The following is a 26,708-nucleotide window of genomic DNA, read 5'->3' as shown; positions in this document are numbered from 1 at the left end:
AAAACATCAACAATAGAAAAAAAACTACAATATCCCCTCCCCCCTTTGATTAATGTGATCATAGAGTATTCACCTTTTGTCACGCACAGCAAACTTTGATGTAACAGAAGGGGGAAGGTGACGTCTAAATGTGCCTTCTTGGCAACATTTTGGAACTTCTTCCACAAACCCACCATTCTGTTTCTGTGGCTCCCGTCTCTTCCCCTTCTCAGTTTCTAGAGAAATATCCAGATTAGTTGATATCTGGGGGAATGTCTGGGGTTCTGCTTTAAGAGCTAGCCTATTGAGAAAAGAAAAAGTGATTAGTGAAGTTTCATATGTTGTACATTGGATGTTATATTTCTGCAGTAACCAAGTGTGTTTAAGAGATGATAAAAGAAGCCATTATATATTATGCGTTGCTATTTGGGTTGTATTGTAATGGTTAACTAATGCAATTTGTGATTTGTGATGTTGGCTCAGAAAGACCATTGACATATTTCTCTGTCTGTGGTTCTTCTCTCATTGGTTTCCTGTGTACACAGACAGCCAGTGAGAGAACCAGGGTATTGGCTTACTGAGGACCCTGCAGTTTCATTTGGATGACATTAAAGGATTATGGTCAGTTATTCTGTGTCTCATGATATACTTACCTAGGTGGTCGAGCATAGGTCATTGTTTTTTTTGGAGTCACCCGAGTATAGTATGGTACATTGGGAATCTTCTCCTCTTTTCCAGATCTGACATAGTTATTATTATGTCTAAAGCTTTTGAAGAAAAACACAAAAAACAAAAAGTTCAGACTAATTCTTAGAGCACCCAGCTTAGAGGTTAAAATCTCTATTTGTTAAAACAAAACATCAAAAATAGAAAGAAACTTGGAGATGGGGCTCTGCTTTTAGAGGTTCCCCATGTAGGAAAGAAAAAGTGATTAGTGAAGTTTCATATTTCACACGTTTGATGTTATATTTCTGGAATAACCGTTATATATTGCTATTTTGGTCATATTGTAATGGTTAAATAATTCAATCTGATGTGTAATACTTGTGACATGTCTGGACTAATTTCATCCTGCGCTTAATCCCAGGATGGAGCTGCCTAATCAGGGTCTCAAACACCGTTACTAATTCCTATATATTTTATCTTCTTTTTACCGCTGTATATCACGCCTGCGTATTTTATTTTAAATTCCATTACTACATATGAGCTAGGCTACACACATTCATTGTTTTGTTAATTTTTATCTCATCTGTTAAGAAAAATAACAAATAGATTAAACTCAAATTCACATTTTAAGGATTTTAACCCGTATATTACAACCATTCATTTCAATTACAGTATTAAATCTACAAGAAAACTATATTACTTTATAGAAATAATGCCTATTAACCAACCATCCTTTATTCTAATCTCTATCCAACTCTGACCCCCATCTTCCAATAACCCCATCTAATATGATACCTGCAGTCGCTGGCCACTTACCTGCCCGTAGAAGGCTGACAAAGAATATCATCTAGACTTGTGACAGGTTCAGACAGTAGAATATTATTCTGTTTATAACACTCTGCACAGTATGTTTCTGCATTTTCCAGTCTTTTTTCTGGGACATTTCGAGCCTTTTTAGTTGTTTTGTATTGAGTTGGAAGTAATGTAGGCTTTACCTTAGAGAAAAGGAATGGGTCCCTACAATGAAAAGAGAAAAAATGTAAATACAGTTGTAGCAATGATGTCCTTTCCTCCCTTTCCATTCTTCCTGTCCGTCAGTTACCCTATCACTCGTTATCCATCAGTTATTATTGCACAGCTTATAGTGACACTATCACATCATTTATGTACATTACATTCTGGATACAGTAATATCAGTAAATAGTCTATTTTGTGATTTGTGATGTTGGCTCAGAAAGAGCATTGACATCTGTTTCTATCTGTGGTTCTTCTCTCATTGGTTTCCAGTGTACACAGACAGCCAGTGAGAGAAGCAGGGTATTGGATGACTAAGGACAATGCAGTTTTATATGGATAACCTTATAGGATTGTGGTTGGTTATTCTGTGCCTCATGAAACACTTACCTAGGTGGTCGAGCATATCGTATTTCTACGTTGGATTTCTTTGGAGTCACCCGAATATAGTATGGTATATTGGGAATCTTCTCCTCTTTTTTATATCTGACATAGGTATCATAATGTCTAAAGCTTTTAAAGAAAAAAAACAAAAAACAAAAAGTTCAGGCTAAGCTTTACAGCACCCATCGCAGAGGTTAATATCTCAATTTGTTAAAACAAAAGCAATAGAAAAAAAGTACAAGACCACCCCACCCCCCTTTGATTAATATGATCATATAGTATTTACCTTTTATCAAGCACAGCAAATTTAGATGTAACAGAAGGGGGAAGGCGACGTCTAAATGTGCCTTCTTGGCAACATTTTAGAACTTCTTCCACAAACCCACCATTCTGTTCCTGCAGCTCCCATCTCTTCCCCTTCTCAGTTTCTGGAGAAATATCCAGATTAGGTGATATATGGGGGAATGCCTGGGGCTCTGCTTTAAGAGGTAGCCTATTGTGAAAAGAAAAAGTGATTAGTGAAGTTTCATATTTCACATGTTTGATGTTTTATGTCTGGAATAACCGAGTGTGTTTAGGAGATGATAACATATATATTATGCATTGCTATTTGGGTTGTATTGTAATGGCTAAATAAATTTATTTCATATATAAAACCTGTGAAAGACTCATGTCATCCTGCATTTCATCCCAGGATGGTGCTGTCTGATCATGGACTCAAAACACCTTTATTAATTCCTATATATTTTACTTGTTTTTTGCACTACTGTATATCTTGCCTGCTTATTTTATAGCAATCACTACAAGTGATATTTTTTATCTCATTTGTGAAGAAGAATAACTAAAATATGAAACTTAAAGTCACATTTTAAGGATTGTAACCCTTATGTTACTCTCATTCATTTCAAGATGACATTATTCAATGTACAGGAAAGCTATGTTATTTTATAGAAATAATGCCCATTAACAAACCATCCTTTAATCTACTCTCTATCGAACTCTGACCCCCATCTTCTAATAACCCCATCTTATATGATACCTGCAGCCGCTGCCCACTTACCTGTCCGTAGAAGGCTGAATGTTTGGCTGTTTTCCGAATTCTTTTTTAGTAGAATTCCTTGGTGGGGGTTGATTACCCCCCAGCCGGGAAACGAGGGGACGTTCAATAATAGAAATAATGTTACCCATGGTCTCTGTAAATCATCTCACTGCAATGAAACTGCTAGTGAAATGCCAGTATAACCACCACTAACTCTGTTATCTGTTATCTGGTCTGTGACATCACAAAATATATTATATCCAATTAAACAGAATAATTGAAATGGAATTTAAATGACCTCTAAAGGTCTGAAGCCTTGGACCGGGTGCTTCTGATAGGCTGAGAGCATTAACTGACACTCTTAGCCTATCAGAAGCTCTTCATCGAGAAAGTTAGTGGAAAGGCTGCATACTTTTTCATTCACTTTTCTGACTGGGGAGCTATTGAAAGTCTGAGAACATCAGTGATGCCGGGTCTGAGCTACCTAAATGAAGTCTCGGACCTTCAGAGGAATTGGAAGGTGGGAGCGATCAAGCACCATTTTCCAGAATTTGGGGTTAAACTGTTCGTTAATGCCTTAAAGGGAAACTCCAGTGCCAGGAAAACAATCCGTTTTCCTGGCACTGGAGGGTCCCTCTCCCTCCCACCCCCCAATCCCCAGTTGCTGAAGGGGTGAAAACCCCTTCAGTGACTTACCAGAGGCAGCGACAGGTCCCACGTCGCTGCTTTCTCCTCCCCCGCCGCTCCTCCTTCTGCTTACGTCGGCCGGTGGGCGAGACTGATCTCGCCCGCCGGCCGAGGAGACCTAATGCGCATGCGCGGCAATGCCGCGCATGCGCATTAGCGCACCCCATAGGAAAGCATTGAAAATGAATTTCAATGCTTCCCTATGGGGAATAGAGCGACGCTGGAGGTCCTCACACAGCGTGAGGACGTCCAGCGACGCTCTAGCACAGAAAACCTGTGCTATAAAGCAGGAAGTGTCCTCTAGTGGCTGTCTAATAGACAGCCACTAGGGGAGGACTTAACCCTGCAAGGTAATTATTGCAGTTTTAAAAAAACTGCAATAATTACACTTGCAGGGTTAAGGGTAGTGGGAGTTGGCACCCAGACCACTCCAATGAGCAGAAGTGGTCTGGGTGCCTGGAGTGTCCCTTTAAACCCATAAGGTAAGATGGCACCTGTGACCTGTAGTTGTTATGGAGCCTGGAATGGTCCTTTAAATAAACTATATGACAAATAATAGATAAATAAATTGATGCCTTGCCATCATTATGGCAGTAAAAGTATTTTTTACGGTTTTTATGATGCCTATAGTATCTCTTTAACTAGCGAGGTTTAATAATTAAGCTGTGAAATGTAGTGAATTAAAACATTAATTTTAAATTATAGACAAACAATTGATTTGAAAAAAGTTCTCCAATTCAGCCTAGGCACAACTTGGCTATTTGAACCTACATTTTGTAATTCGGGTTATAATTCATTACAATTCAATGTTTAGTGAATAAACCCTTTGTATGTGTATATATTGTCTATGATGCAGACAGGGATGGGATGCAGGCAGCCTGCTGCTGGGTCCATTGAATGAGTGCTCAGAAGGGCAGTCTAATCTCCCCAAACTGCAGAGCAATTACTCTATACAGCAGAATCAAACTGGAAGGTTTTTAAAAATGTTATTTACAGTATTTTCCCCTTTCAATATGTATTTTTTGAATCTCACGTCATGTCCTGTGATTTCACATATACAGTGGCGTACATACCGGGGTCGCGGCTGTGACCGGGCCCGGCCGCCCTGCGACCCAGTATGTACCCAGTGTGGCTAGCCTCTTCCCCTGGGGGGCCCAGGAGCTGGCCACCTCAGGGCCCCCAGAGGCTGGCCCTGGTATCACCGGGCGGGCTGGCGCGTGCGCGATTGAGCACTCTCCCCTGTGTGCTCCCTCTTCAGCTCCCTCGCGCACCGCACTGATACCGGAGCCGGAAGATGACGTCATCTTACGGCTCCGGCATCAGTACACAGCGTGCGAGGGAGCTGAACAGGAAGCACTCAGGGGAGAGTGCTCCCTCGCGCGCCCGCCAGCCTGCCCCCCTGGTGACACCACTGGACCCCAGGGAATCCCCTCAGCTCTCCCAAAGGTAGGGAGGCTGGGGGGATTATTTTTTTTTTAAAAAAACGTGTGTTTGAGTGTGTGTGTGTTAGAGTGTGTGTGAGAGTGTGTGTGTGAGTGTGTGTGAGTGTGTGTTAGTGTGAGTGTGTGTGTGTGTGTGTTAGTGTGTGTTAATGTGAGTGTGTGTGTGTGTTTGTGTTAGTGTGTGTGTTAGTGTGTGTGTGTGTTTGAGTGTGTGTTAATGTGAGTGTGTGTGTTAGAATGTGTGTGTGAGTGTGTGTTAGTGTGTGTGTTAGAGTGTGTGTGTTAGTGTTAGAGTGTATGTGTTAGAGTGTGTGTGTGTTAGTGTGTGTTAGTGTGTGTGTGTGTTAGAGTGTGTGTGTGTAAGTGTGTGTGTGTAAGTGTGTGTGTGTGTGTGTGTGTGTGTAAGTGTGTGTGTGTGTGTGTGTGTGTTAGTGTGTGTGTGTTAGAGTGTGTGTGTGTGTACGTGTGTGTGTGTTAGAGAGTGTGTGTTAGAGTGTGTGTGTTAGTGTGTGTGAGTGTGTTAGTGTGTGAGTGTGTGTGTGTGTGTGTGTGTGTGTGTGCTAGAGTGTGTGTGTTAGTGTTAGTGTGTGTGTGTGTTAGAGAGTGTGTGTGTTAGTGTGTGTAAATCTATTGTTTACAATTAATTGTCTAATGCTTTTGGTACCCTTATTTATTTGATATTTAATTCAGGTTTTGGATTTGCTTCTGGGAGTTTGCATGTTAGTGTCTTATTATTATCGCCATTTATATAGTGCCAACAGATTCCGTAGCACTTTACAATATTATTAGAGTGGGGTTTTAACTATAAATAGGACAATTACAAGAAAACTTACAGGATCGATAGGTTGAAGATGGCCCTGCTCAAACGAGCTTACAGTCTATAAGAGGTGGGGCATAAAACACATTAGGACAGGAAGTAGCAATCAAATAAGGTGGGAGTGACGCAGAGCTGGAGGAGAGAGTATAGTGCTGCCCTTTAGGAGAGAGCAAGAGACAGGTATGTGAGATAGAGGTTAGTCTGGGAGGCCATAAGTTTTCCGAAAGAAATGGGTTTTAAGGCACTTCTCGATTGAAGACTAGGGGATAGTCTGATGACGGCAGGCTATTCCATAGGAAGGAAGCTGCCCACGAGAAGTCCTGCAAACGCGAGTTGGCCGTATGGGTGCGAGCAGTGGACAGGAGAAGGTCACGGGTAGAGCGGAGAGACCGAGAAGGGGCATACCTATGGATCTGTGAGGAGATATAAAAGGGGCTAGAATTGTTCAGTGCTTTATAGGTATGGGTTGGCACTATGAATTGACTCATATAGGGTACAGGAAGCAAATGTAAGGACTGAAAGACATACTTGAACTGGTCAAGTGAGAAAGGGCGCCCCCTAGTGCATAACTATATACATATGTACAATGAAGTTATAAAACATAACCTTTAATAGTGCTGTAATAAAAAAAAAAAAAAAAAAAAACTCCAATAGGGAGTAAGAACAGGAAAACAAAAGTAAACTTAAAAATGGGGGGGAAAAACAAGCGTCCAGATGGGGATAGATAAACTGAAGGTATCACCTAGAGCAGGGGTAGGCAACCTTTTAGTAGTACTGTGCCGATATAGGATTGTGATATTTTTTTTTTATTGAGGTGTGTATGCTGCCATATTCTGCTTGTGTTATTTATACTGTAATTGCTTTGAATCGTTGAATTTGTGCGTATATGAGCTATTATCAGGGGTGTACCTAGAGTATTTGGCACCCGGGGCGGATTCTGGGCTTGGCACACACACACAGTCACAGGCAGAGAGTCACACACACATACACAGTTACAGTCACACACACAGTCACAGGCAACATCACACAGTCACAGGCAGACACACACACACACACACACACATACAGTTATAGGCATGCAGTCACACACACACACACACACACACAGTTACAGGCATGCAGTCACACACACACAGACACAGTTCCAGGCAGACAGACACACACACACACAGTTACAGGCATGCAGTCACACACACACACAGTTACAGGTATGCAGACACATACACACAAACACAGTTACAGGCATGCAGACACACACACAAACACAGTTACAGGCATGCAGACACACACACACACAGTTACAGGCATGCAGTCACATACACACATACACAGTTACAGGCATGCAAATACACACACACATACAGTTACAGGCATGCACGCACTCACACACACACACACATACACAGTTACAGGCATGCAGACACACACACACACACAAACACAGTTACAGGCATGCAGACACACACACACACACACAAACACACAGTTACAGGCATGCAGACACACACACACACACACAAACACAGTTACAGGCATGCAGACACACACACACACACAAACACACAGTTACAGGCATGCAGACACACACACAGTTACAGGCATGCAGACAGACACACACATACAGTTACAGGCATGTAGACACACACACTGACACACACAGTTACAGGCAGACAAACACACACAAACACAGTTACAGGCATGCAGACACGCACACACAAACACAGTTACAGGCATGCAGACACACACACACACAGTTACAGGCATGCAGACACACACACACACAAACACAGTTACAGGCATGCAAACACACACACAGTTACAGGCATGCAGACAGACACACACATACACAGTTACAGGCATGTAGACACACACACTGACACACACAGTTACAGGCAGACAAACACACACAAACACAGTTAAAGGCATGCAGACACGCACACACAAACACAGTTACAGGCATGCAGACACGCACACACAAACACAGTTACAGGCATGCAGACACGCACACACAAACACAGTTACAGGCATGCAGACACGCACACACAAACACAGTTACAGGCATGCAGACACACACACACAGTTACAGGAAGACAGTTTTAAAGACACAGTCACACACACACTATTACTTACAGACAGGAGCTGGAGGAGGAGTGGATTCACTGGAGTTCTCCTGAAACCTGTTAGGTGGAGAAGCAGGGATTCCATCTTGCTGCACCTCCACGTGCAGCAGTAACAGCAGCGGGTAAGGGTCTATTAAGCCCCGCCCCGCTGCCAATTTGATTCCGCCCACGATTCTGCTTAGCCCCGCCCCCACTTTCCTTCTGTGCGGCCAGTGCAGCTGCTCCTTGCGTGTGTGAGCTGTTCTGGACGCCCGGCACCCTAACTACAATGGGGCACTGTGCGGCCACTGCTCACACAGCCCCCACACCAGGGTCATGCACCCCCCACCCAGTGGCACCCGGGGCGGACCGCCCCCTCTTAGTACGCCACTGGCTATTATATTGTATATGTTCATTAGTAGTTTATGGTATTGTGTTGATACATATGAATGTGGGCGGTGTATGAGGGCTGCTCGTGGAATTGTGTGTGGATAGATATGTCACATTGTGTGTTTGGTTGTGTGTGTGTGTATGTGTGGGGGCTGTTTGGGGTATTGCATGTGAGAGGCTGCATGTGGGATTGTGTGCATGTATGTGGATTGTTAGTGGCGTTGCGTTTGTGGGGATTGTGTGTATGTTTGTGTGTGGGCTGTTCGTATTATTTGTATGAGGGGAGGCTTACTCTGCAGGTCTGTGTATATCTAGCAGTGTGGGTGGCTTCCCTGGGTTCCAGTAGGGACCAGGCTGGCCAGGTACAGGTCAAGGACAGGAGTTGCAACAGCAGCTGCAGGCTGCTCTACTACAGTGTGGATTCCCATTCACAAGTGCTGGGAGGAACTGATCTGAGATCACTTCCCATACGTTCTGCAATGCATAAATTGAGTATTGTCCTTCGCTACCTCTTCGTATTAGCAGATATCTGAAGTTTCACTGAGACTCCTGATAGGCCAGAGCCTGTTTGGCTCTAGCAGCCTTGAGTGCCGTGGAAAGACACCTCGAGTGCCGTGCATGGCACTAGTGCCGTAGGTTGCCTACCCCTGACCTAGAGGATATATAAAGCTGGATAGAGCTGTAAATCCCCCCAACCAGTACAGTGCGTCTCATCTGAGCAAACCCAGCTGGATTTGCAAAAGAAAATATAAATCAAATTCGATATCAAATTAGAGTAGCCATTCCTATAAACGCTACACATAGAACCTGCTAATATAGAGAGTGCTTGCTTGTGGCAAGAATAGTACACACTTGTAACAGGAGGTAACGACAGGAAGGCTTTCACAGAGCCAGTAGCTAGTATATACACGGATACATAGTAGCAGATTGCATAGTATCCATAGTAGGTTTCAGCTGGATTAGCAAAAGAAAATATAAATGAAATTCGATATCAAATTAGAGTAGCCATTCCTATAAACGCTACACATAGAACCTGCTAATATAGAGAGTGCTTGCTTGTGGCAAGAATAGTACACACTTGTAACAGGAGGTAACGACAGGAAGGCTTTCACAGAGCCAGTAGCTAGTATATACACGGATACATAGTGGCAGATTGCATAGTATCCATAGTGATGCTGTCACCAGGGGACGGACAAACAGTGAGAGGGAGAAAAGGTGAGTAATTGGAGGGTCTAGTTGACAGCCCTAAGCAAAAGGCTGATTAGCAAAATAGATTGCACAAACTGACCAACGATTAAAGCCCCCCGTAGTCCCCTCTGCCCCCACTGCCCCCGTTCCCCTGCTAAGCTGTTCAGGATCCTACTGCTGCTTAAACTAGCTTGCTGAAAAATCGAGACTCTAAACTGGTCGGTGTCTGGACAGGACTTGTCCCCCCTTACTGCTACCTAACACGTGTTTCGGCGCTACAAAACGCGCCTTCGTCTGAGGCTTAAACAGTGAGTCACAGCATCGCGGGCTTCTTAAGTAGCCCCTTCTGTTTAGTTCATGCTGGGAGTGTGTATACCGCGATCACGTCGGGATTGGCTGATCGCGGATGAGGCTCCGCCTCTACTGGCAACTCCTCCTCCTATTGGTGTACGTCTGGTGGATCGGCTGCAGTGTGTCCGTTAACCATGTGTGTGCTGGTATCGCACAACTATGGAAAGGGAATGAAGCACTCCACAGAGTACCCACACATAGAGACTCCAGCTACTTGATGATTATGAAATAGCTAACAGCCCTCGAGAAGTGACATGACAGTCTCGGTAGGGTCCCCCATATTCAGGGGCTTTACTCAACCTGAGTTATGACATGGGCGTGAGTCTTTACATATTACGGCTCAAGAATATATCAATGGAAATAACACCATAATGTCGATATTAGAATAGTCCCAAATTCGAGGAACTATAGATACAAGCCATTAGATGGATATAATTCCTTGTAATGTGGCTCCACCTGCGTGATTGGGGTACGAAACAACCAACGATGCTTAGACTAAGATTAAGTGAACAAAATAAAGTATGTACAGACTAGGTAAATGATATATACATATGTACTAAAAAATGAAGAATATATATGGTTTCCCTGTGTTATTATTAATCAATGAAGGGGGTAAAAGTGAACCCTTCATTAAGTCCATTAGGGGCCAATGATTTGAATCTAAAGATCCAGTAGCACTCTCTTTTTAGGAGAGTGTGATCCAAGTCCCCACCTCTGCGACCAATGGTCACTTTTTCAATCCCAGCGAACCTGACCCCTCCTGGATCTCCACAGTGTTGGTCTCTTATATGTCTTGCTATAGGGGTGTCCCTTTGGTTTCTAGCTGAGTGTACATGTTCCATGATCCGTCTTTTAAGGGGCCGAATCGTTTTGCCCACGTATCTGAGGCCACATGTACACACTAGAAGATAGACCACCCCCTTGGTGCTGCAGTTAAAAAACTGTTTGACATCGCAGACCACCCTGTCCCTAGAGTCTGTGAGGTGCTTAGAATCCTTTAGTATGTACCTGCATGCCACGCATTTGCCACATTTGTACGTGCCTTGTACAGATAGCCAACTCCGCCCAGGTTTTGTGGTGGAGAAGTGACTTGGTACTAGTGATTCTTTTAAATTTTTACCTCTACGGGCTGTGAGGGACACATATGGGGTTACAATCCCTTTAAGGTGGGGGTCCTGAGAAAGGAGTGGCCAAAACCTACTCATTATTCTTTTTGCTTGGTCCCATCCTGAGTCATAGTTCACTATGCATCTAGTAGGGGCTTGTTCATTGGGAACAGGTTTGTCTCTGAGGAGTTCCGCTCTATCGCTGTATAGCGCTCTTTGGTATGCTTGTTTTAGACAGCGATTAGGGTATCCTCTCTCTTTAAACCTTGTTCTCAGTGACTTGGCTTGAATAATAAAGTCATCTTCACTTGAGCAGTTCCTCCTCAAGCGGAGGTACTGGCCAATGGGGATGCCCCTTTTTAATGCAGTCGGGTGGTGACTTTCCCACCTCAGCATGGTGTTAGTTGAGGTGGGTTTTCTGAACAGAGTCGACTCAAGGGTTTGTTTGTGGGAGGTGCTAAAGGTACAGTCAAGGAAGTTGATGGATGAGCCACCTATTTCCATCGTGAACTTTAGATTAAGATCGTTGGAGTTCAGGCTCTCCACAAAGGACGTAAAATCTTCCATTGTGCCTGTCCACACCACCAAGATGTCATCTATAAACCTCTTCCACAGGAATATGTGGTTGGTGTATTTGCTGTTACTGCTAGTGAATACCACATGTTCCTCCCACCATCCCAGGTGCAGGTTGGCATATGATGGGGCACAAGATGTACCCATAGCAGTGCCCTGCACCTGGTGGTAATATTGACCATCGAATAAAAAGAAATTGTGGGTTAGGACAAATTGCAACAGGTCCAGTACAAACAAGGTGTGACATTGGTGAACAGATCCTCTTGTTTCCAGGTAATCTTTGATGTGTCTCAGCCCAAGAGAATGTGGAATTGACGAGTATAGTGCCTCCACATCGAGGCTACACAAGATGGCCTCTTTAGGTAGGTTGGTGGAGGCTAGACACTTCAAGGTGTCCTTCGTATCCCTTAAGTAGGAGGGTAATCTTTCTACAAATGGGCGAAGGATCTTATCTAAATAGATACTCGCTTTACAGGTTAGATTATTCGAACCGGACACAATGGGTCTGGCTGTTAAGGTTTTATACTGTTTATGAACCTTTGGTTCAGATGAGACGCACTGTACTGGTTGGGGGGATTTACAGCTCTATCCAGCTTTATATATCCTCTAGGTGATACCTTCAGTTTATCTATCCCCATCTGGACGCTTGTTTTTCCCCCCCATTTTTAAGTTTACTTTTGTTTTCCTGTTCTTACTCCCTATTGGAGTTTTTTATTACAGCACTATTAAAGGTTATGTTTTATAACTTCATTGTACATATGTATATAGTTATGCACTAGGGGGCGCCCTTTCTCACTTGACCAGTTCAAGTATGTCTTTCTACTAACACATGTATGTGAGGCTTATCCCCTGTTTTTTGGTCGCCCCTCAACACACACCCAATTGCACCCCCTTAGGGGGACGCAACTACTCTACTTAAATGTAAGGACTGACAGAGGGATAAGGTGTGAGAGGACCGACTAGAGAGGAAAATCAGTCTGGCGGCAGCATTCATTACAGACTGTAGCGGGGCAGTATGGTTATTGGGAAGACCAATTAGGAGAGAGAGTTACAAAAGTCCATGCGAGAGATTACTAGAGTATGGACAAGCTCTTTAGTAGCATCTTGTGTAAGAAAGGGGCGGATGCGGTGATGTTTTTAAGGTGGAATTGGCATGATTTGACAACAGACCGGATGTGAGGCTCAAAGGAGAGGCCAGAATCAAAAGTAACACCAAGACAACGTGCTTGTAAGGATGGACTGATATGGGTACCACCAATCTGAAGAGAGAGGGAGAGAGGAGGATTAATATTTGGAGGAGGAAAGACAAGAAGTTCTGTTTTGGAAAGATTGAGCTTCAGAAAGCGGGAGGACATCAAATCAAAAATAGAAGAAAGGCAAGAGGTGACACGTTGCAGGACATCAGGGGAGAGGTCCAGGCAGGAGAGATATATCTGGGTGTCATCAGCGTACAGGTGGTATTCGAATCCAAATGAGGTAATAATTTTGTCAAGAGAGGCAGTATAAAGAGAAAATAGAAAGGGACTAAGGACAGAGCCTTGGGGGACTCCAACTGAGACAGGACAAAGGGTGGAGGTATCATTAGAAAAGGAGACACTGAACGAACGTTGGGTGAGATAGGAGGAAAACCATGAGAGGACAGAGTCAGAGAGACTGAGTGATTGAATAGTTTGGAGAAGGAGAACATGATCAACGGTGTCAAAGGCAGCAGAGAGGTCAAGAAGAATTAGTATGGCAAATATTAGGGGTTAAGGGAGTGTGAGAGTGTTCTGATTGCAGGTAGTGTTTGCAGCTGTCATTTCTAATTATCTAAAATTGTATGTGAGATTCTATCTATCAATGGAATAAATAACTCGGGGTGGGTGGGCAACTGAAAACTGTTCTGGTTTTCAACAGGGAACTTCTTAACTCAGACTTGCATAAGGCACTGAACCAGCTGTACTTGATCTGAGAACTGCTCTGGTTTTCAACAGGAACTTTTTAACTCAGACTGTGGAAGACAGAGATAATAGGGTCAAAAAGGCCTTGTCAGGATCGGGACAGGGATCCAACACGCAGAGTACAAACAGTAGCCAGATACGTATACCGGACCTTAGAATGGCCGGACTAACGTAAGTAGTACAGTATAGAATGGTCAAAGACAAGCCGAGGTCGAGGGTAACAGAAGACAGGTAAGCGAGAGACAAGCCGAATCAAGGGTAACAGAGATAAGCAGAGTAAGGTAAACAAGCCGGGTCAAAACCAAAAGGGATAATAGAATACACAAGCACTGAGTGACTAGAACAAGCTAGAACCACGACAGGGCAATGAGCTACTGAAAGAAGCTCTGTTAAATACCCTGTTCAGAGCAGTAACCACGCCTCCGAGGCGTCCTGATTGGTCATGCAGCAATTGACTGACAGGTCGTTCCGGGGGAGTGTCCTGATGACTACTTCCTGCCTAGATGCTGTAAAAGGCAGTCACTCCCTCGCGGCCGGCCTAGCATGACCGGATAGACCGCGGGGAAGGGAGCCATCAGACCGTCTGGATGGAGGAACAGCTAAGTCTCTACCTCTTTCGGAGGTAGAGACCACAGGTACCCTGACAGTACCCCCCCTCTCAGATACGCCCACCGGGTGGAATGAACCGGGACGAGATGGGAAGCGAGAGTGATACGCCCTGCGGAGACGGGGAGCATGAACATCCTCCTGAGGTACCCAACTCCTCTCCTCAGGACCATATCCCTTCCAATCAACCAGATATTGTACTCTCCCCCGGGAGATACGAGAATCAATAATAGAGTTAACCTCATACTCCTCCTGACCCTCCACCTGAACGGAGCGAGGAGGGGCTATTGTGGAGGAAAATCTGTTACATATGAGTGGTTTCAGCAATGAAACGTGAAACGAGTTCGGGATGCGTAAGGTATTAGGAAGAGCTAAACGATACGCAACTGGATTGATACGGGTCAGCACCCTGTAGGGTCCAATATAACGAGGAGCGAACTTCATGGAGGGCACTTTTAAACGGATGTTCCTCGTGCTCAGCCATACCCTATCACCTGGAACAAAGACCGGAGCCGCCCTTCTACGTTTATCAGCGTGTTTCTTGACCAACATAGAGTTGTGCACAAGGATTTGTCGAGTTTGATCCCACAACTTCCTCAAATTGGCAACATGAACATCAACCGACGGCACCCCCTGGGAAGGAGAATCCGAAGGAAGAATAGACGGATGAAAACCATAATTCATGAAGAAGGGGCTTGAATGAGTAGAATCGCAAACGAGATTGTTGTGTGCAAACTCCGCCCAAGGAATCAAACCGACCCAATCATCCTGGTGTTCAGAAGCAAAGCATCGTAAATATTGTTCAATTTTCTGGTTGGTACGTTCAGCAGCTCCGTTAGACTGAGGATGATAGGCAGAAGAAAAGTTTAATTTAATACCAAGTTGAGAGCAGAAGGACCTCCAAAAGCGGGAAACAAATTGGGAGCCTCTGTCCGATACAATTTGAGAGGGTATCCCATGTAGGCGAAAAATCTCCTTAGCGAATATCTCTGCCAATTCGGGAGAAGACGGGAGTTTAGGCAGGGGAATGAAGTGTGCCATCTTAGTAAACCTGTCAACCACGGTGAGGATAACAGTCTGTCTTTTAGAGATAGGTAGATCGACAATAAAGTCCATGGCCAAACAGGACCATGGTTTTTCTGGAACCTCCAAGGGGTGCAGGAATCCACATGGAAGCGTATGGGGTTGTTTGGTTTTAGTACAAACTTCACATGCAGCGATGAACTCCTCAATATCCCTCCGTAAAGCAGGCCACCAGAAGTCCTTAGAGATCAACGCGTAAGTTTTGCGAATACCAGGATGTCCCGCCATCTTGCTATTATGTAAACACTGTAAAAGTTCCAGTTGAAGAGCAGGAGGAACGAAATGACGGCCCGCAGGAGTCTGTTTAGGTGCTAGATGTTGCAACTTAATGATCTCGGCCAGTAATGGAGAATGAATCCTGAGATTCGTATTAGCAATGATATTGCATTTCGGAACTATAGAAGAAAGAACTGGTTCAGGTACAGTAGAAGGTTCATATTGGCGAGATAATGCATCGGCTTTAGAGTTTTTAGAACCAGGTCTGTAAGTCAGTACATAATTGAAGTGAGTCAGGAATAAGGACCAACGAGCTTGTCTAGAGGATAAGCGCTTAGCCTCCCCAATATAGGACAAGTTTTTGTGGTCCGTCAAAATCGTAATAGGGTGTAGGGTCCCCTCCAACAAATGTCTCCACTCCTTTAAGGCTTTAATGACTGCTAACAGTTCCCTTTCCCCGATGTCATATCTGCTCTCAGGCCCAGAAAATTTCTTAGAGAAGAAACCACAAGGGTGTAACGGTTTATCCACCCCTAACCTTTGAGACAGAACAGCCCCAACTGCTGTCTCAGAGGCATCGACCTCAAGCAAGAAAGGCAGAGTCGTATCAGGATGGACTAGAATGGGAGCTGAGGCAAAAAGTTCCTTGAGAGTCTTGAAAGCACCAAGAGCTTCCTTAGGCCAGAACTTAGTATCAGCCCCTTGTTTGGTCATATTGGTAATAGGCGCAATGATAGAGGAGTATCCTTTAATGAAGCGCCTATAGTAGTTGGAAAAACCAATAAACCTTTGGATAGCCTTGAGTCCTTTGGGCAAGGGCCAGTCTAAAATAGATTGGAGTTTTACAGGATCCATTTTAAAACCCTCCCCAGAAATCACGTATCCAAGAAAGTCTACCTGAGACTGATCAAAACTGCACTTCTCCAATTTGCAATATAGACCATGTTGCAGCAGCTTGTGTAATACCTTTCTGACCTGTCTATGGTGAGTTTCAATCTCCTTAGAGTGTATTAGTATGTCGTCCAGATAAACAATAACACAATCATGCTGAAACTCCCTAAGAACCTCATTAATCAAATCTTGAAATACTGCAGGAGCATTGCATAGTCCAAATGGCATAACAGTGTATTCGTAATGGCCATACCGGGTATTGAATGCCGTCATCCACTCGTGACCTTGCTGGATTCTCACCAAATTGTAAGCCCCTCTGAGATCTAACTTGGTGAAGATTTTGGAGCCCTTAAGACGATCAAATAACTCGGTAATCAGTGGGATAGGATAGGCATTTCTGACAGTTATTTTATTCAAGCCTCGGTAATCGATACAAGGTCTCAGCGTGCCATCCTTCTTCTTAATGAAAAAGAACCCAGCCCCGGCCGGAGAAGAAGACCTCCTGATGAATCCCTTTTCTAAATTCTCCCGAATATACTCCTCTAGAACCGAGTTTTCCTGAACAGACAAAGGATATACATGGCCCCTCGGAGGCATAGTGCCGGGTAGAAGCTTAATCTTACAGTCAAATGACCTGTGTGGAGGCAAAGAATCGGCATTCTTCTTGTCAAACACTGCCCTTAAGTCTAGGTAAAGGTCTGGTATTTGTCTTTCTGTGGACTGAGTAGGATTCTCCGGTATGTTAATATTAGCTAATGGAGAAACCTTGCACAAACACCGATCCTGGCAGCCCTGGCCCCACAAGAGTATCTCTCCTAACTCCCAATCGATAATAGGGTTATGTTTTTTCAACCATGGGTACCCCAGAACTATGGGAACGGAAGGAGACGAAATGAGCATAAGAGATAAATTCTCCACGTGTAGGATACCAACATTTAAATCAATGGGTATGGTCTCACGAAAGATAACAGGGTCTAGTAGTGGTCTACCATCTATGGCCTCAACGGCCAAAGGTGTCTCCGTTAGCTGGGATGGGAAATTGTTCTTACTAGCAAAGGCTTGGTCAATAAAATTCTCAGCAGCACCGGAATCTATCAATGCCATAGCCCTTACTACTTCCCTCCCCCAAGTTAAGGAAACTGGTAGCAGAAGCCTGTGATCTTTATAATTAGGAGTAGAGGACAAAATAGAAACACCCAAGGCCTGTCCTCTAGAGAGACTTAGGTGCGAGCGTTTCCCGGGCGGTTAGAAAAGTTCGAGAGTAAATGACCCTTGGCTCCACAATACATACACAAACCCTCTCTTCTCCTGTGCTGTCTTTCCTCCTCAGAGAGGCGGGTATACCCTATCTGCATAGGTTCAGTAAGCAAAGATATCGTGGAGTCAGGACTTGGAAAAGCGGGAGCTAACCTAAAAGAAGGTCTCTGGTTCCTCTCTCGAGTGTTCTGTCTCTCTCTTAGACGTTCATCTATACGAGAGATGAATGAAATTAAATCCTCTAAATTCTCAGGGAGTTCTCTGGTAGCAACCTCATCAAGGATTACATCAGATAGGCCATTCAAAAATACATCCATATACGCCTGCTCATTCCACTTGATTTCTGCCGCCAGAGACCTGAACTCTAGTGCATAATCCACCAGTGTTCGGTTCTCCTGTCTCAGGCGCAACAGTAATCTGGCTGCATTAACCTTTCTACCTGGAGGGTCAAATGTTCTTCTAAAAGCAGCTACAAATGCGTTATAGTTATAAACTAATGGGTTATCGTTCTCTCATAGTGGGTTGGCCCATCTCAGAGCTTTCTCAATGAGTAGGGTGATAATAAATCCTACTTTTGCCCTATCTGTAGGATAAGAGCGAGGTTGCAATTCAAAGTGGATACTAATTTGGTTTAAAAAACCACGACACTTCTCAGGAGCCCCACCATAGCGTACTGGGGGGGGTAATGTGTGAAGAAGCACCCACTGTGGCTACCTCTAGACCTGAACCGACAGGAGAAACAGGGGTATTACGTATCTCCTCTGGTGGGTTATTGGCACAAGCTAATAGAGCCTGTAGCGCAAGCGCCATCTGATCCATTCTGTGATCCATGGCTTCAAACCTAGGATCAGGAGCAGCCAGCTTACTGTTTGTACTTGCAGGATCCATTGGCCCTGTCGTAATGTCAGGATCGGGACAGGGATCCAACACGCAGAGTACAAACAGTAGCCAGATACGTATACCGGACCTTAGAATGGCCGGACTAACGTAAGTAGTACAGTATAGAATGGTCAAAGACAAGCCGAGGTCGAGGGTAACAGAAGACAGGTAAGCGAGAGACAAGCCGAATCAAGGGTAACAGAGATAAGCAGAGTAAGGTAAACAAGCCGGGTCAAAACCAAAAGGGATAATAGAATACACAAGCACTGAGTGACTAGAACAAGCTAGAACCACGACAGGGCAATGAGCTAATGAAAGAAGCTCTGTTAAATACCCTGTTCAGAGCAGTAACCACGCCTCCGAGGCGTCCTGATTGGTCCTGCAGCAATTGACTGACAGGTCGTTCCGGGGGAGTGTCCTGATGACTACTTCCTGCCTAGATGCTGTAAAAGGCAGTCACTCCCTCGCGGCCGGCCTAGCATGACCGGATAGACCGCGGGGAAGGGAGCCATCAGACCGTCTGGATGGAGGAACAGCTAAGTCTCTACCTCTTTCGGAGGTAGAGACCACAGGTACCCTGACAGGCCTGCAATAAAGCTATGGAATGGAGATGCATAGAGGAGGTGAGGATTGGTCAAGCAAGACATTTTGGTGGGTATCAATAAAATAAGGGGGTGGGGATGCAGAAATAACAGAGACAGTCTTTAGAGATAAGCAGATAGGTGAATAACATTTAAGTTAACAAGCCAACAATGTTGAGTCAAGTACACATCCACATCCACAACTTTAAATACATATACATATATATATATATATATATATATATATATATATATATATTATAAAAAATTTAAAAAACCAAGCATGCCCAGGTATGTTAAAATGAGAAAGAAGTGGAGATTAAAGATACATTGACTCAAATATATACAAGTAGTTAAAATACAATAAAATTATAGTGTCCAGCATTAAGGGCTGATAGTGTCCTCCTTAAGCTACCTTGCTTAAGGCACTGATTAGACATGTGCAATTCATTTCGTTCCGAATGTCAATTCGGACGAATTTCAGGCAATTTCCGAATGTCCGAATAACTGAATTGCGAGTAGCGGCATGTCTAGTAAACAGTGAGCAGCCTGTGCCTGCTAAATTAGAATAAGGGGAGGGACCTATTATCCTCCCCCTCCGGCCACCACCCCTGAGCGGCAGGTGGGGGCCCCAAAATAAAATAACAATAGGTGTCCCCCCCACCCCTGAGCGGTGGGTGGGGGCCCTAAATTAGAATAGGGGGGGACCTATTGGCCTTCTCCCGGACTCATAACAACACTCTGATTGGTTGATTGAAAGTAACCAATCAGAGAGTTATGAGTCAAATTACACAGCGAGGGAAAATTCCAAAGAACTTTCCCACGCTGTTTAAAATGACACAGATCACTCGGATTGGCTGGATTTCAAGCTAACCAATCAGAGTGCTGTGACAGGTAAATGTAGAGACTTATCTGTCAGTCTATTCATTTACCTGTCAGTGCACTCTGATGGGATGGCTTAAACCAACCAACCAGAGTGCTCTGAGCCTAATTGCAGGGCGGGGCAAGGCTTTATAAGCCTTCTCCCACCCTGCAGAGCTCAGTCTGCGCGGTGCCCTCCATGGGTGAAGATGGATTACTTTTTTTGCGCTTAGGTTTTTTTTGTTTTTGTTTTTTCAAAGTGCAACGGTTATTATGGATTTTTATTTGGCCTTTTTTGGGGCTGAAAAAAGAAGATTTTAGAAAAAAAAAAGACATCAAATGGTAATTTTTTATTTATTTTTTTTACAGGTACCTAGTTATTGGTCCCCCTCACTATTTTTAGGGTGAGGAGGGCAGGTAGGGGTTCAGTAATTTTGTTGGGAGGGGGTGACTAGGGGTTTGGGGACCCCTAGTCACCTGGGGGGGTTACATTTTTATTTAGGGCCTCCACCCACCGCTCAGGGGTGGGGACCAGGGGGAGGACAATAGGTCCCCCCCTTATTCTAATTTAGGGCCCCCACCCACCGCTCAGGGGTGGGGGCCAGTGGGTCCCCATCATATTGATATTTAGGGCCCCCACCCACCACTCAGGGGTGGGAGCCAGGGTCGCCCCCCTTATTCTAATTTAGGTCCCCCCCTTATTCTAATTTAGGGCCCCCACCCACCGCCACAGGTTGCTCACTGTTTTCTAGACATGCCCCTACTCGCGGTATAGCGAGTAGGGGCAGAATTGACTAATACTAAGTAATTTTTACTTAGTATTAGTAAATTTGTCTGAAAGACCAATTTAAGTCTTTCCGCCTTTTGGTAGATAGCTCCCTAATACCGTGGGAATTAGGGAGTTATCTACTAAGCAGCTGCAAGAAAACATCCAAAGTCCCGAAGTGCCGAGGTCCTTAAATTCCGAAGTGCTGAAGTTCTGAAGTGCCGAACCAAACCGAAGTGCCGAAGTCCCGAATTGCAGAATTTCGGAATGCCGATTACGTGCATTGTATATCTTTGTGCAGTGTTTGTTTGTTTGGGGTACAGTTTGCCTAGACTCACACCTTGCGGCTTACTCTGTGTACATCACATTATATTTGTTCCTATTTAGGAACATCTAGTGGAGATTGTGTAAATTGCATTGCAATCTTTGCTTTAACTCCTTAAGGACCAAACTTCTGGAATAAAAGGGAATCATGGCATGTCACACATGTCATGTGTCCTTAAGGGGTTAAAGAGACTCACAAAAATATTTAACATCATTTCAAAAAGTTAAACTCTTTATGAAATGCCAATGCAGTCAAAAGATATCATAACATATTATTTCTTATGGAAATATCCTCACTTGACAAAGCTTAACAATAGGCAGAACTACTGCAGGCAAGTTTTGTCAGTTGTCACCGGTAACAGCTGTGAGAATCAGGCATTGTCTTTCTAAACACAAGACATAGAGGCTTTTGGCTTGCATGCCCAAAACAAAAAGGAAAAAAAAAGCAAAATCCCAACCTTACTAGCATAATCCCAACGTAACTTTTGTTTCAAAATTAAAATAAACTCCAAGATATATACATTACAAAGTATTTACAGTACATAATAGTGGTTTCAATCACAAAGGAAAAGGGGGATTCTTATGTCATGCTAATAAAGCGTAGTATTAATATTCACACTAATAGACAGAGAAGAGGGTGAGAAAGGCTAAATTCTGTCGATAAAATTAAATACAATATTATCGCTACTGATTCTAAATCATTTAGAAGGGTTCACAAAATATGCAATGACCCCTGTAGATGACAGAGCCACTTTAAAAGGCAGTCTCTCCATTAAAATAATTGTATTTCTTCCTTAACCGTGTTTCTGTGCCTTTTTTGTAATCAAATGCACACGTATATGTAACATGTATGACTAGATATATGTGTGTAACAGAGTATGTATGTACAATGTTTTTTACTCCATGTGTACTTTGTGTATGTTATAAAGTCAGGAGGTTAGGTTAAAATGTATGTAGGTGGTAGGGTTATTCACTGAAGTGGGTTTTCTTGGAATTTACATATATTCTCAAATATGACATATTAGGCCAAAATATTTTAAATATGTACACGGCTGAATTCAGTGGTGTACTTGTGTGTAGTGTAGTCTGTAGTACAGGTGTGCTTTAGTGTAGATTTGGTGTTTGTATATAATTTTTGCATTTTTAATACAAGGGTCTGTTTGTATGTAATATTTAGATTTGTGTGCAGAGATATGTTTGGATGTAGTATTGCCTTTTAAACGCAGATGTACATTTGTGTGCAGTATTGGTGTTTGAGTGAAGAAGTGTGTTTGTATATCATTTTGGAGTTTGAATTCAGAGAGGTGTTTGTATGTAATGTGTATGCATAGGCGTGCGCACGGGGTGTGCCGGGTGTGCCTGGGCACACCCTAATCCCCGCGGCACGCCTATGTATTGAGACCGGCAGGGGAGATCTCAGGATCCCCCCTGTCGGTCCATGCAGAGCGCCGGCTCTGTTCTCAGCCTCCCCTCACCGTCTCACAGGCATGGAGGGAGGCAGGAGAGGACCCGGGGAGCTATTGCCAGCAACTCCGCCGGGTTCCTCTCGCGAGATCTGAGCGTTGCCGCGGCAAAGCTCAGATCTCGCGTGAGTGAACTCTAGCCCTGCGGGGCTAGAGTTCACTCCCCACTGGACCACCAGGGATGGATGGCAGCAGCAGCAGGATCCCCCCTCCCAGGCATAAGGTAAGAAGGGAGGGGGGATAACTGATCTGCCCCCACCTCCACTGGACCACCAGGGAAGGCAGCAAGGAAAGATCCCCCCTCCCTACATAAAGTAAGAAGGGAAGGGGGATATTAAGTAATGTACCCCCACCTCCACCCCCCACAATCACCCACACACACATATACACAGCACCAACACACATACAGCACCCACACACATACACAGCACCCATAGACATACACAGCACCCACACACATACACAGAACCCATAGACATACACAGCACCCACAGACATACACAGCACCCACACACATACACAGCACCCACACACATACACAGCACCCACACATACACAGCACCCACACACATACAGCACCCACACACATACACAGCACCCACAGACATACACAGCACCCACACACATACACAGCACCCACAGACATACACAGCACCCACACACATACACAGCACCCACAGACATACACAGCACCAACACACATACAGCACCCACACACATACACAGCACCTATACACATACACAGCACCAACACACATACAGCACCCACACACATACACAACACCCACACACATACACAGCACCCACACACATACACAGCACCTACACACATACAGCACCTACACACATACACAGCACCCACACACATACACAGCACCTACACACATACAGCACCTACACACATACAGCACCCACACACATACACAGCACCAACACACATTCAGCACCCACAGACATACACAGCACCTACACACATACAGCACCCACAGACATACACAGCACCTACACACATACAGCACCCACACACATACAGCACCCACACACATACACAACACCCACACACATACACAGCACCCACACACATACACAGCACCTACACACATACAGCACCTACACACATACACAGCACCCACACACATACACAGCACCTACACACATACAGCACCTACACACATACAGCACCCACACACATACACAGCACCAACACACATTCAGCACCCACAGACATACACAGCACCTACACACATACAGCACCCACAGACATACACAGCACCTACACACATACAGCACCCACACACATACAGCACCCACACACATACAGCACACACACATACAGCACCCACAGACATACACAGCACATACACACATACAGCACCCACAGACATACACAGCACCCACACACATACACATCACCCACACACATACACAGCACCAACACACATACACAGCACCAACACACATACAGCACCCACACACACAGCACCCTCACAAACACACAGCACCCTCACACACATTACAGCACACTAACAGTACCCTCACAAACACAAACAGGACACTAACAAACACACACACACACAGCACACTACCAGTACCCTCACACACAAACAGTACCCTCACACACAGTACATTTACAGCACCCTCACAAGTGCACACACACACACAAACAGCACCCTGACACACAGTACATTCACAGCACCCTCACAAGCACGCACACACAAACACCCTCACCCACATAGTACACTACCAGCACCCTCACACACACATCACACTAACAGCACCCTCACACAGCACACACAGCTTTGTGTGTGTGTGTGTGTGTGTATATATGTGTATATATATATATACATATATACATACATACATATACACACACACATATATATATATATATATATATATATATATATATATATATATACACCGCGTGTGCTTGTGCTTTAGGGTGCACACCCTAATGCAATAGGCTGCGCACGCCTATGTGTGTATGTTTGATTACAGAGGTGTGTTTGCATGTTGTGGTGGTGTTTGATTGCTGGGATGTATGGTGCATACACTGTCACATACATGCATACTTACACAGGTGTACATGCACATTAACAGAGATGCAAACATATAAACACACTGACACATATACACAGTGACACATACACACACATAGACACAAAAATACACACACTGACACATGTACACACCTGGACACACATACTGACACACAGATTTATACACTGACACATTGACACATAGATACGCACACTGGCACACACACTCAGATAAAAATAGTGACACATACACCTTGACACACAGATACACGCACTGGCACATACACACACACTTAGATACACGCACAAATACAGACACAGGCGCATGCACACACTCAGATAAACACACAGATGCACAATGGCACATACAAACACACTGACATATACACACACACAGATACACACACATCATTTTTATATTTGCAGCCGCCCTCCTGTTAGCATACCTTTTTAAAAATATATATATTTTTTTGTTGTGCAGGTGAGTACAAGGCAAAGTCAAACGCCATGACAGGCGCATAGTCGCCATATGGGCAGGTGGATTTCCCCCCAAAAACGTACCCCAAAAACACACTGACACTGATGTATGGGTCAATATGTGCACAGCTTTATTAATATTGATAACAATAAATGAAAGTCATTGCCCAGCCCCCATCCCGCCATATAACATCATATGTTCCCAAAACAAAAGGCAATTACCCATTTTTTCTGTAAATATAAATAACATCAACAACATTAATAACAAACATCATAAACATGATATAAGTGCCAAACTTTGTTAAATAAACATGGTAGGGGCATACCCGAATACCCCTACCACACACCAGGTTCTGAGCCACCACCGAGCTCAAAACCTACCAAAGTTCATAATGAACTATTTAACCAAACTCTTCACCAGCAGCCTAAGTGCCCTATTCTTTTTACACTAATCCAGAGCCTGTTTGTCCCCTAACTTTTCTCTCTCTAGCCCTGCCACAAGTTCAGACCTTGATCCCTTAAACCGCCTGAGCTCTGCCACCCCTAAGAAGCAAGGCCTTAATCAATCCTTCTTGGAACCCCAGATTCAAGAGATCCAACCCCAAGTCCGTGAGGTGAACCCCGTCCTGCCTAAAATACCCAGGCAACCTGCCCTCAAGCTCTCTGTGCCTCACCCCCCAACCTTTCTAACTAAACTGGCCGTCAGGTTATTCACTTTACCCCGGCAGCGCTCGATTGTCATATCCCTGGCATGACGCCACTGAAGTCAGGGGACCATTTTGGACCAGACGACCAAAACAGTCCCGTAGCCGTTAATGTCCTGTTTCATCCACTTTACCAATCGTCTTTGGGACACCAGGCCAAAATCGTTGCCCCCAGCATGGAATAGCAGGAAATCAGGAGACCTTCCCCTTTCCACTAGCCTAAACACTGCCCCAATAACATTGCCCAAACTAGCTCCCTGGTAACCGAACCACTTAATTGCGATCTGGTTGATCGGAAAGCCCTTGTGTACGAACTGCAGCCCAGAACACGAACGAATGTCCCATGATCCACGCAACTCAACCTGTGGAAACAAAACAGAACCATTAGCCGAGAGGCCCCAGCGGAGAATCCCCAAACCCCTTACTTGAATCACACCAGCATCCCCAGTCGCACGTAGGAGCGAAACCGAACAGATTCCCACCTCCCTATTTTCTTCACCAGCTCATCGCCGAGCCCCAATCGCGTGGCTTCCGTAGCTGCCCCAATCCGGAAGGATTGCGTCCCGTATTGTTCTGGCCTCAGGCCCAACCTCAGAAGCCGCAAGCAAAAAAACAGCGCAAACTGGAAGCGTGACAGCGCCGAACCATCCTCATGTAGGAAAAAAGCGCCCTCACCCACTGGTCGCAACGCCCGATACCGTGCCAAGCTGGTAACCGGGCACAACTGTGAGCCTGGGAGAGCATGCAACACCACATCTGTCCCTTTCCCCCACACATCTGTCTTCGACCTTGATAAGTGGATCACCACTCTATCCACCCTGTAGTGACATCCGACGCCTGGATGCTGCCCGACCTTGCTTGTTTGCACTGACCAGTACCCCAATAC

General features: G+C 44.6%; 1 long non-coding RNA gene across 1 annotated transcript; it reads right to left on the bottom strand.

Annotated features, from left to right (window-relative positions):
- Window positions 1-1,575: 1,575 nt before the first annotated feature.
- LOC134588906 (uncharacterized) lies at window positions 1,576-2,419 on the bottom strand. Its single transcript, XR_010086643.1, has 3 exons — window positions 2,330-2,419; window positions 2,050-2,172; window positions 1,576-1,662 (listed from the first exon to the last, which is right to left on the bottom strand). It is a non-coding gene; the product is annotated as an uncharacterized LOC134588906 (long non-coding RNA).
- Between the last annotated feature and the right edge of the window lie 24,289 nt (window positions 2,420-26,708).

This window comes from Pelobates fuscus, chromosome 1 (genome assembly GCF_036172605.1).
Source record: "Pelobates fuscus isolate aPelFus1 chromosome 1, aPelFus1.pri, whole genome shotgun sequence".
Lineage (NCBI taxonomy): Eukaryota > Metazoa > Chordata > Amphibia > Anura > Pelobatidae > Pelobates > Pelobates fuscus.
Note: the sequence above shows the minus strand (reverse complement) of the source record. Positions and strands in the feature narration are given on the sequence as shown.